The sequence below is a fragment of the Ooceraea biroi genome, chromosome 14 (assembly GCF_003672135.1).
Source record: "Ooceraea biroi isolate clonal line C1 chromosome 14, Obir_v5.4, whole genome shotgun sequence".
Classification (NCBI taxonomy): Eukaryota; Metazoa; Arthropoda; class Insecta; order Hymenoptera; family Formicidae; genus Ooceraea; species Ooceraea biroi.
The window spans coordinates 7542388-7549999 of NC_039519.1; positions in this window are offsets into that span (position 1 = coordinate 7542388).

Sequence of the window (7612 nt, forward strand, 5' to 3'; positions counted from 1 at the left end):
CGCATTATCGACGAGGATGCGACAAGGTGAATAAGTTGCAAATCAACTTTAATTCATGTTAAATAATAAAAGATAATCGTATTTCAGATTGTTAAAAACGTAATTTTGTATAAATATATCGCCGAAAAATAGAACAAATAAAAAACGATTAGATTGAAAAAACTGAAATATATAAATTAGTAATATTTCCGAAAACAATTCTAAAATAATTTACGAAGTATCATGTTTTTAATATATAAATATCTCATATTTGCATTACATCTCAAAAAATAATTTTATAATAAATTTTGTAATAAATTTTATCGTTTCTAAATAATAAACAATTTTTTTTATTCTAAATTTTCTAATAAACTTAATAAAATTTTGTAGAGACCTGCCCGCAAGTTTCATAAATAATAAAACTTTTTTATACCTACATATAAAGTAATTTCCAATATATATTTTCAAGTGTTACCTAAATATGTTTTCCAAAATTCTTCTAAACATCTTAAAGAGTAGATTAGAACATATTCGAAAGTATATTTTGATAAATATCTTTTGATAAGCTAAATGCTTAGTATGCTTAATAAATATGAATAAGTAAATTTGGAGGATAATAAAAAATAAAAAATTTAGAAAATCGCGGAAAATTTTACAATTAAAAAAATTGTTTTTGAATATAATTTCTTACTTAAAGGAAACTAAAACTAATTATTAAAAGGAAAATAATTAATTTTGTCTAGATTTGCGTTTTGAGTTTGTCACAATCGCATTAAAATGAAAAACTCACACACAAAAAGCAAAAGGTACACAAGATTTCTTTCACAGTAATTGTTTTCTTCGAACCAAAATAATACGTCGAGATGTTTAGTAGTGTGAATCTGCTTCGATCAATTTTAATCCGCTTTTGTCCATCTTCAACGTCATTTGCGTTCGCATTATCGAAATTTATTTACATTCGTAATTACGCCATAAGATTTGCAGCATAATCATAGATTTGACCTGAAAGCAACAAAATTCGGGTTCGCGTTTAGCGATCAGCCTCCGAGAATTCGAAGCCTATCTTCTGAGTGTTTTTAGCGCTGATACCGACGTAACATTGTAGTTTCTGATCATGCGACAGCGATGTGTCGCAGTGATTGCACGGATACCGGGTCGACAGGCATTTGTGATGTGGCTGCGTTTTCAATCTATCTTCTCGGACTCTCCTATTCACCCCCCTCCCTGTCTCTTTTTTCTTGTCTCTTTTATTATTCTGTTTTCTTTTTTGATGTCCCCAGTGAGCCACACGCGCACGGCTGCGCCCGTTTAAAAATATGGAACCAGTGTGACCAGAATGGTTGCTATGGAAGAGCTCCGGTTTACCGGACGGTCTCAGTCCAGCCCGGGGTGGGCCCTTGAGAATTCTAACAATTGTGCCTCGAGTCCAACTTCAAACGTCCCGTTTCGAGATCATCTCATGTATCGGATATTGTCGAGAATGAACGCACCTGAAAGATTGTAGACGAGCTGCGTTCTGTTCTTCTCTCAATTCCACATATTGCGTAAACGTTTCTTAAAGAACAAGTAAAAAAGAAGTATGTGAAAGTCAATGATCTGCGAAACGTAAATCAATTAAAGAGCGTTCTGTTTCGACAGGAAGCTTTCGAGCCTTAAAGTACGCCCCGGGCAGGAGATTGACGCGTTCTCTTGTTTATACGCGGCATATATCTCGTTACATAAAAATAATTAATTAATCAATCTCAATGAATTGATTCATAATAATAAACCTTAAAAAAGGATAAAAAAAAATATGAATTCAAGATCGGGACGAAGGAATGGGCGGTCTCCCTCGCCTTTAAGAAACAGAAATTGTCGACGTTCTCCGCCGTTAGTTTCAATCGTCCTAATCATCACCGTCTTTGCCTCAACGTCACTGTACATCTGGCTACGTATCTGTCCTCCCAAGTTTCCCTCACCTTCACTCTCGTCGAGGTCATGCGGACATCAGTCGTGCATGAAAGAGACGCGTTCTCTATGTGTTTCTTTCATACCTTTTCTTCAATTTTCTTCCCTGCGATGATCTCTTTCGCACGCGACCACGTCCGAAAACGGCGGCCAACGACGAGCGTATACTGATCCATTCATCCTGCTTTATACGAGTTCTTGCTTGTAGATTTTCTCCTTATGCATCCGTTCCATGTGTCGCGCGATGTGCATCTTCTGCTTCGCCCTGTAGACACAGTGAGGACATTGGAACTGGGGTTCCTTGCCACATTCCCATTTCTGGTGGTTTCTCAAACTGCTCTTCAGTTTGTAGACCCTGCCGCAGGCTGAACAGTTGAAGCCTTCCGGGTTGGATGAACCAGAACCTAGACCTTTACCCAGGCCTGCGCCGGACCGCCACATGATCGACGGCACGCTCCATCGCTGCCAAGCCGCTGCCCACTTGAGACCGGTGATGCTGAGGTCCTCGGCTGGAACACAAGGTCCCCGGCTTTATTAGTATGTGTCCCGCGCGAATATATGATTGATTATGGCGGTGTCTTTCCAAGCGCACGACAAGTGGGAAACGCGATCGACAGTACCGAGCATCGTTCCCCACTTTCTCCGCTTAAGAATTAGAGACTTAGGGGCTACGGCATGGGGTGTTGGCTTTAAAGGGGGATTCAGTGGCTCGTTGACTCGATGCATCTCGACGTGCCTCTTCAACGTCGTGCTCTTCCGTTCTCCCCTTCTCTCTCGTCTCACTTTCATTCTCTCTCGTATTCCCGAGTAGACTCATTCGCGTGTACCTTTAATAAACATAATTCGGGAAGGAGCGGATATCGAGATCGAGGTTGCTGTCGAGAGCGGAGGGGCACCTCTCAGCGTGTCCTGGAAAGAAAGTTGCTAAGTTGTCTCGAAGAGAAGCTACATTCGAGGATCGCTGGATCGAACCTTGCGAGTTATCCTCGATTATAGGCGCATCGATGCGACGATCGTCGTTCGTCAGGAAAAGAAAAAGAAATGCGTGTATCCTTTGTGTGTCCTTACATTGGCACAGCGGAACCCCAAGCAGCTAGTTACGAGCTTCGCATAAGAGAAAGGAGCGGTAATTGCATGTTACAAGAGAGACACTTGCAGTACAACTGGTGTTTGTTAAAAACTATTATAACTTTATAAAACTTGAAAAAGCATCAGTCAACTGGCAAATGTTCCTCTTAATGCGCAAGCGATGAGAGATCGATGCGTAACTGATATTTCTATGTACAAAACTCGGGAAAAGTTAGTGCGCATGCTGCTCCCCTGAAATCGCACAGGTGGAGAAGGCAGAAGAAAGAGAGAAGAAATGCGTAGAACATTCAAATATAATAGCTTTCGCAACCGATACTTAAATTAGCCCCCCTCCAAAAAAAACATTTTTTTACGGTAAGGTCAGTTATTTACAGAGGAGAAATACTTCTAACTTTGCAACTACGCTCTATTAGGATTTCTTCCATTGTTTTGTGTTATTATTTAGTTCTAATCATTTATTTATTCGTAAACTGTATTCTTTTGTGAAATGACAAATTCCTTGCTGCGATTGCAGCTTTCCAGCTGCTGATACATTCGAAGTAACCGTTTTGATCGTTTCGTTTGTAATCGGAAATTTATAGATCAAAAATATTCACGCAAATCACCAATTGTTTTAATACCTATAGATATACATAATTTTCTCTATCGCCAATTAGTCTAGATTAAATATTATCAAATTCTATTTCATAGCACACGGTTGCAAGTTACAAGAATAAAATCGGAAATCTCTCGGAATGCGCTTTTCATAAAACAGTTACAACGATTATGTATAATCGAAGAAATTGCAGATATATTATGAAAACTTATCTTTTTTTCAATCAATCGGGAAACTGCTCGAATGCTCAATATCGTAAAAGCATTGTTCATGAAAATAAATTTTAAGTGGCGGATAGGTAACTCGTACGATATATTTTATATTTGTATAGATTTATTTCCTTCAAACGCATGGGGTATAAGAGATTCCGACTTTAATGTTATTATTATTATTATTATTAATCTAAGGATACATCAGTTCAATCATTTCCACGCTATCAGTCTTAATAAATTTACTCGCAAATATCTTGGACGCTGTAAAAAAATATCCATTATATTACTTATGAACTAACGCTAATACTTCGAATTCCTCACAAAGTTAATCTTTATCATCTTGTTAATATTATGATCTTTTTTTTTCGTATTCCTTTTCATAAAGGAAAATTGTGAATTTTCCTTGTTGGCACAAAGAAAAGTTTTGTTGTAAATGGCACTTGTTATTTTGATATTTGATTTCTTTACATGTATAATAAGGCACTTTATAAAAAAACTTAAAATACAAAAAATCACCCTGATTAATTTAAGTCGTAAAGTATGACCTAAGAAACGAAATGCAAATACTTTACTCGAGCATTAGCATATGATCACTAAACAATAAATAATGTCAGTCAAGTAGTTTTGGGCACAAAACCTAAATATCTAGTAAAACTTACTTCTTCTACCTAAAACTTGTGTCAAGAAAGCAATAAATGTTTTGTGTGTGATCTTATAATTATCTTATAATACTTTAATATAACTTCCGAAAGATATATGTTCTGTTCTGATGTTCATTGTGATCGCGTTACCTAGGATGAAATTTTTCATAAAAGATTTAGGAATTTATCATACTAATCAAATGACGTTATTATAGAGAAACTATTTTGAATAAGACTTTTATATATATATAAAACTTCTCTTTTATCTTGCAATATTATCAAAAATTTGGATACTATGATTGAGACATCTGTAAACAATGACAATTAAAATAAACAAATATCTTATGTTAGATTCTTGTTTTTCTCAAAGATGTCCTACCCATCAAACAAAATTATAAGAAAATATCAGTGCTCGATTTTTTCCAAGAGCGATTGCAGCTCTTTCTTAATAGTCTCATCGCGTGATTTTGTATCATGAAAGATCGTTCTTCATCCCGGCATCGAGTCAGTCGACTTCAGTCAATCTCCATTTTAGGCGTGTACGACTGCAGATGTTCGTCTATGAAACTAGCTTTATCTCTGTGTTGGCGACGCATATGCCGCTGCCAATGTGCCTTGCGTTTGCAACGTTGTGGACAGAACGGACATTGGAACTGCGGCTCTTTACCACACTCCCACTGTACATGGCGTTGCAGAGAGTCCTTCCTCATGTATGAACGGTTACATCTCGCGCAACTGAACTGACCAGGCGGCTTCTTGCCAACGTAATCGCAGGCTTTTGGTATCTTCAGCTCAGCGAACATTACAGGTTGTTCCTGTATCTTCCAGGCCTGTACTGGCAGATCCGTGCACTCCTCTATCGAATCCATCTCCTTTTCACCTCTCATACCTGGAAATGGTAAAAAAAAGCTATAGGCGAGTTCTAACGTCCCGTGAGGGGCTCCGTGCCGCTAAAATCATACGTGCGGCCAGTACTTGCCCCTAATAACCCCTGGGAAAGGGGTTTCCCATTAAGAAAAGCCTGTGAGAATTACTTAATTCGATCGAGGAAAATTTAATTCCTGAAGGCAAACCTTAATTGTAAATTTTTCGCAATTTTGACAATTTTTTAATTAAAAAAATTTGGATATCCTGGAATAATGTTAAATAGAAGATTAGGCTGCGGACTTAACGTAGAAGGATAAATATCAATCGGAAATAAATCTTAAATTAATTTTAAATGCTATTTAATTTTTAATCTTTAATAAAGTTTTCAATAATTTGAGTATGTGCGCAAAGTTTTGAAGTCTCGTTAAAGAGACCGAATAGAAAATTTAGAGTAAAACTTCAACAGTAAATTAATTAAGTATTATGTCAATTTTAATGTTTTTAAAATAATGTTTGTTTTATTAGTTTTTCGCTTATTATTGGTCTGCTCGTATTTTAGGAATCGTGGGACGCTTGAAGTTGACAGATACAATTTTTCTTCGTGCCATTAGTGTAAATTAATTATACAATTAACATATGCCAATAAAATGAGTTTCTTAAAAGATGTTATAGAAATTTAGATAGAATTCTTAATTTCCATAAATTATAATAACTTTAGCAATTAAATAGATAACATTAAAATAGATTAAATCAAGCTTATTTATATCATGCATGATATTGACAATGCTTTACCTACATTCTAAAGTTTTTATTTAAGATTAATTACATATATAAAATTATAAGAATTACAGATAAGAAATCTTCACAATTTTGTATTAAAGGATTACAGATTACAGCAAATAGTTTCATTAATAATTATAGAAACTCTAAATATAATTTTTCCCTATTATATCCTATTATATTCCCTATATATAATAATGTGCTTGATTCTTGTTTATTTCATTATATACATAAAATACAATTTTACGTTTTGAAATTCTGGGCTTAGATATTTAAAAAGATTGCTATAAGTAAAAAATATATTTTTATCTTTGACTATACTTATATAGTCGGAAAACGTTAGTCTTCTACTGAGAGCGATAGTTATACCAGTTGAATTTCTTTGCTTGCCGCACGTTCTGGTTGTACTGTGATCTAGTTGACTTGAAATACTTGCAGCATGTCTGACACTGGTACGGCGTCACGATGAGCATCTTATAATGGCAACCAAACGGCTCACCTAAAAACACAAGAAGAAATGAACTACTGTTCGATCGTTTTTTTAAAGTGAAATTCGAGTCAAATACACATCAATCTGCAAAAAAGACGCAATAAACAGTCAAAAAAAGTCATATCAAAAAAAGGAAGAGCAAGAAAATTACAACCTATGGCGATATAGGAAAAGTTTTAAATTTATTTGTTTTTCATATACTTTTTAATATACTATTAAATAAAAATATAACAGAAATTGAAAATAATGAGATATATTTCTTCTTCTTATTCTCATTTATCCTCATTTGTAGATACTTGAAATAGAATAGTTTTCATAATTTCATAATTAATGCAGAGCAAACTAAAAAGCATGAAGTAATAAAGCACAAAATACACAAAAAATATGAACAGAAACATATAATAGATTTTCTCCATAGAAACTTTCTATCATTTCACTTTTCTGACTTTTGTGTTTAAACGACAGTCTCGTAAAACTTGATATTTATAAAAATTTTGCTACGATAATACAAGAGAATGAAATAGCAAATTATAGAAAGAATATCTAATCTTTATTTCGGTCACACTTCACGTTATATATATGAGGTTTTAATGATCAGTGACACGACGCACACAAGTCAGTCAATCTCCATTCGACTAGTATTCACTTCACTTCACTTGAGTTGATAATACACCCATGCACTAGTCTCATGTGCCTAAGCAAGTTGCTCTTCCTATGGGACTTGTAGCTGCAGATGTTGCAAGCGCGGCTAGGTTCTTTCCTACATTCCACATTTCGATGATACTTAAACGAGCCCCAGGTCCTGTAGATCTTGCCGCAGAGCATACAGTTGTATCTCGTAAATGAGGAAGGAGCCAAGTTGCCTTTGCGGTAATAATCTGTGGAAATACATGAGAAACGAAATACGCTCGTTAATAAGAAAGTGATCATTTCTAATTATTTTTAACTCGCAACTTTTGTCTTCGCATTAGTTTTTTATTTTACTAAATGACTATGATCTTTTTATATAATA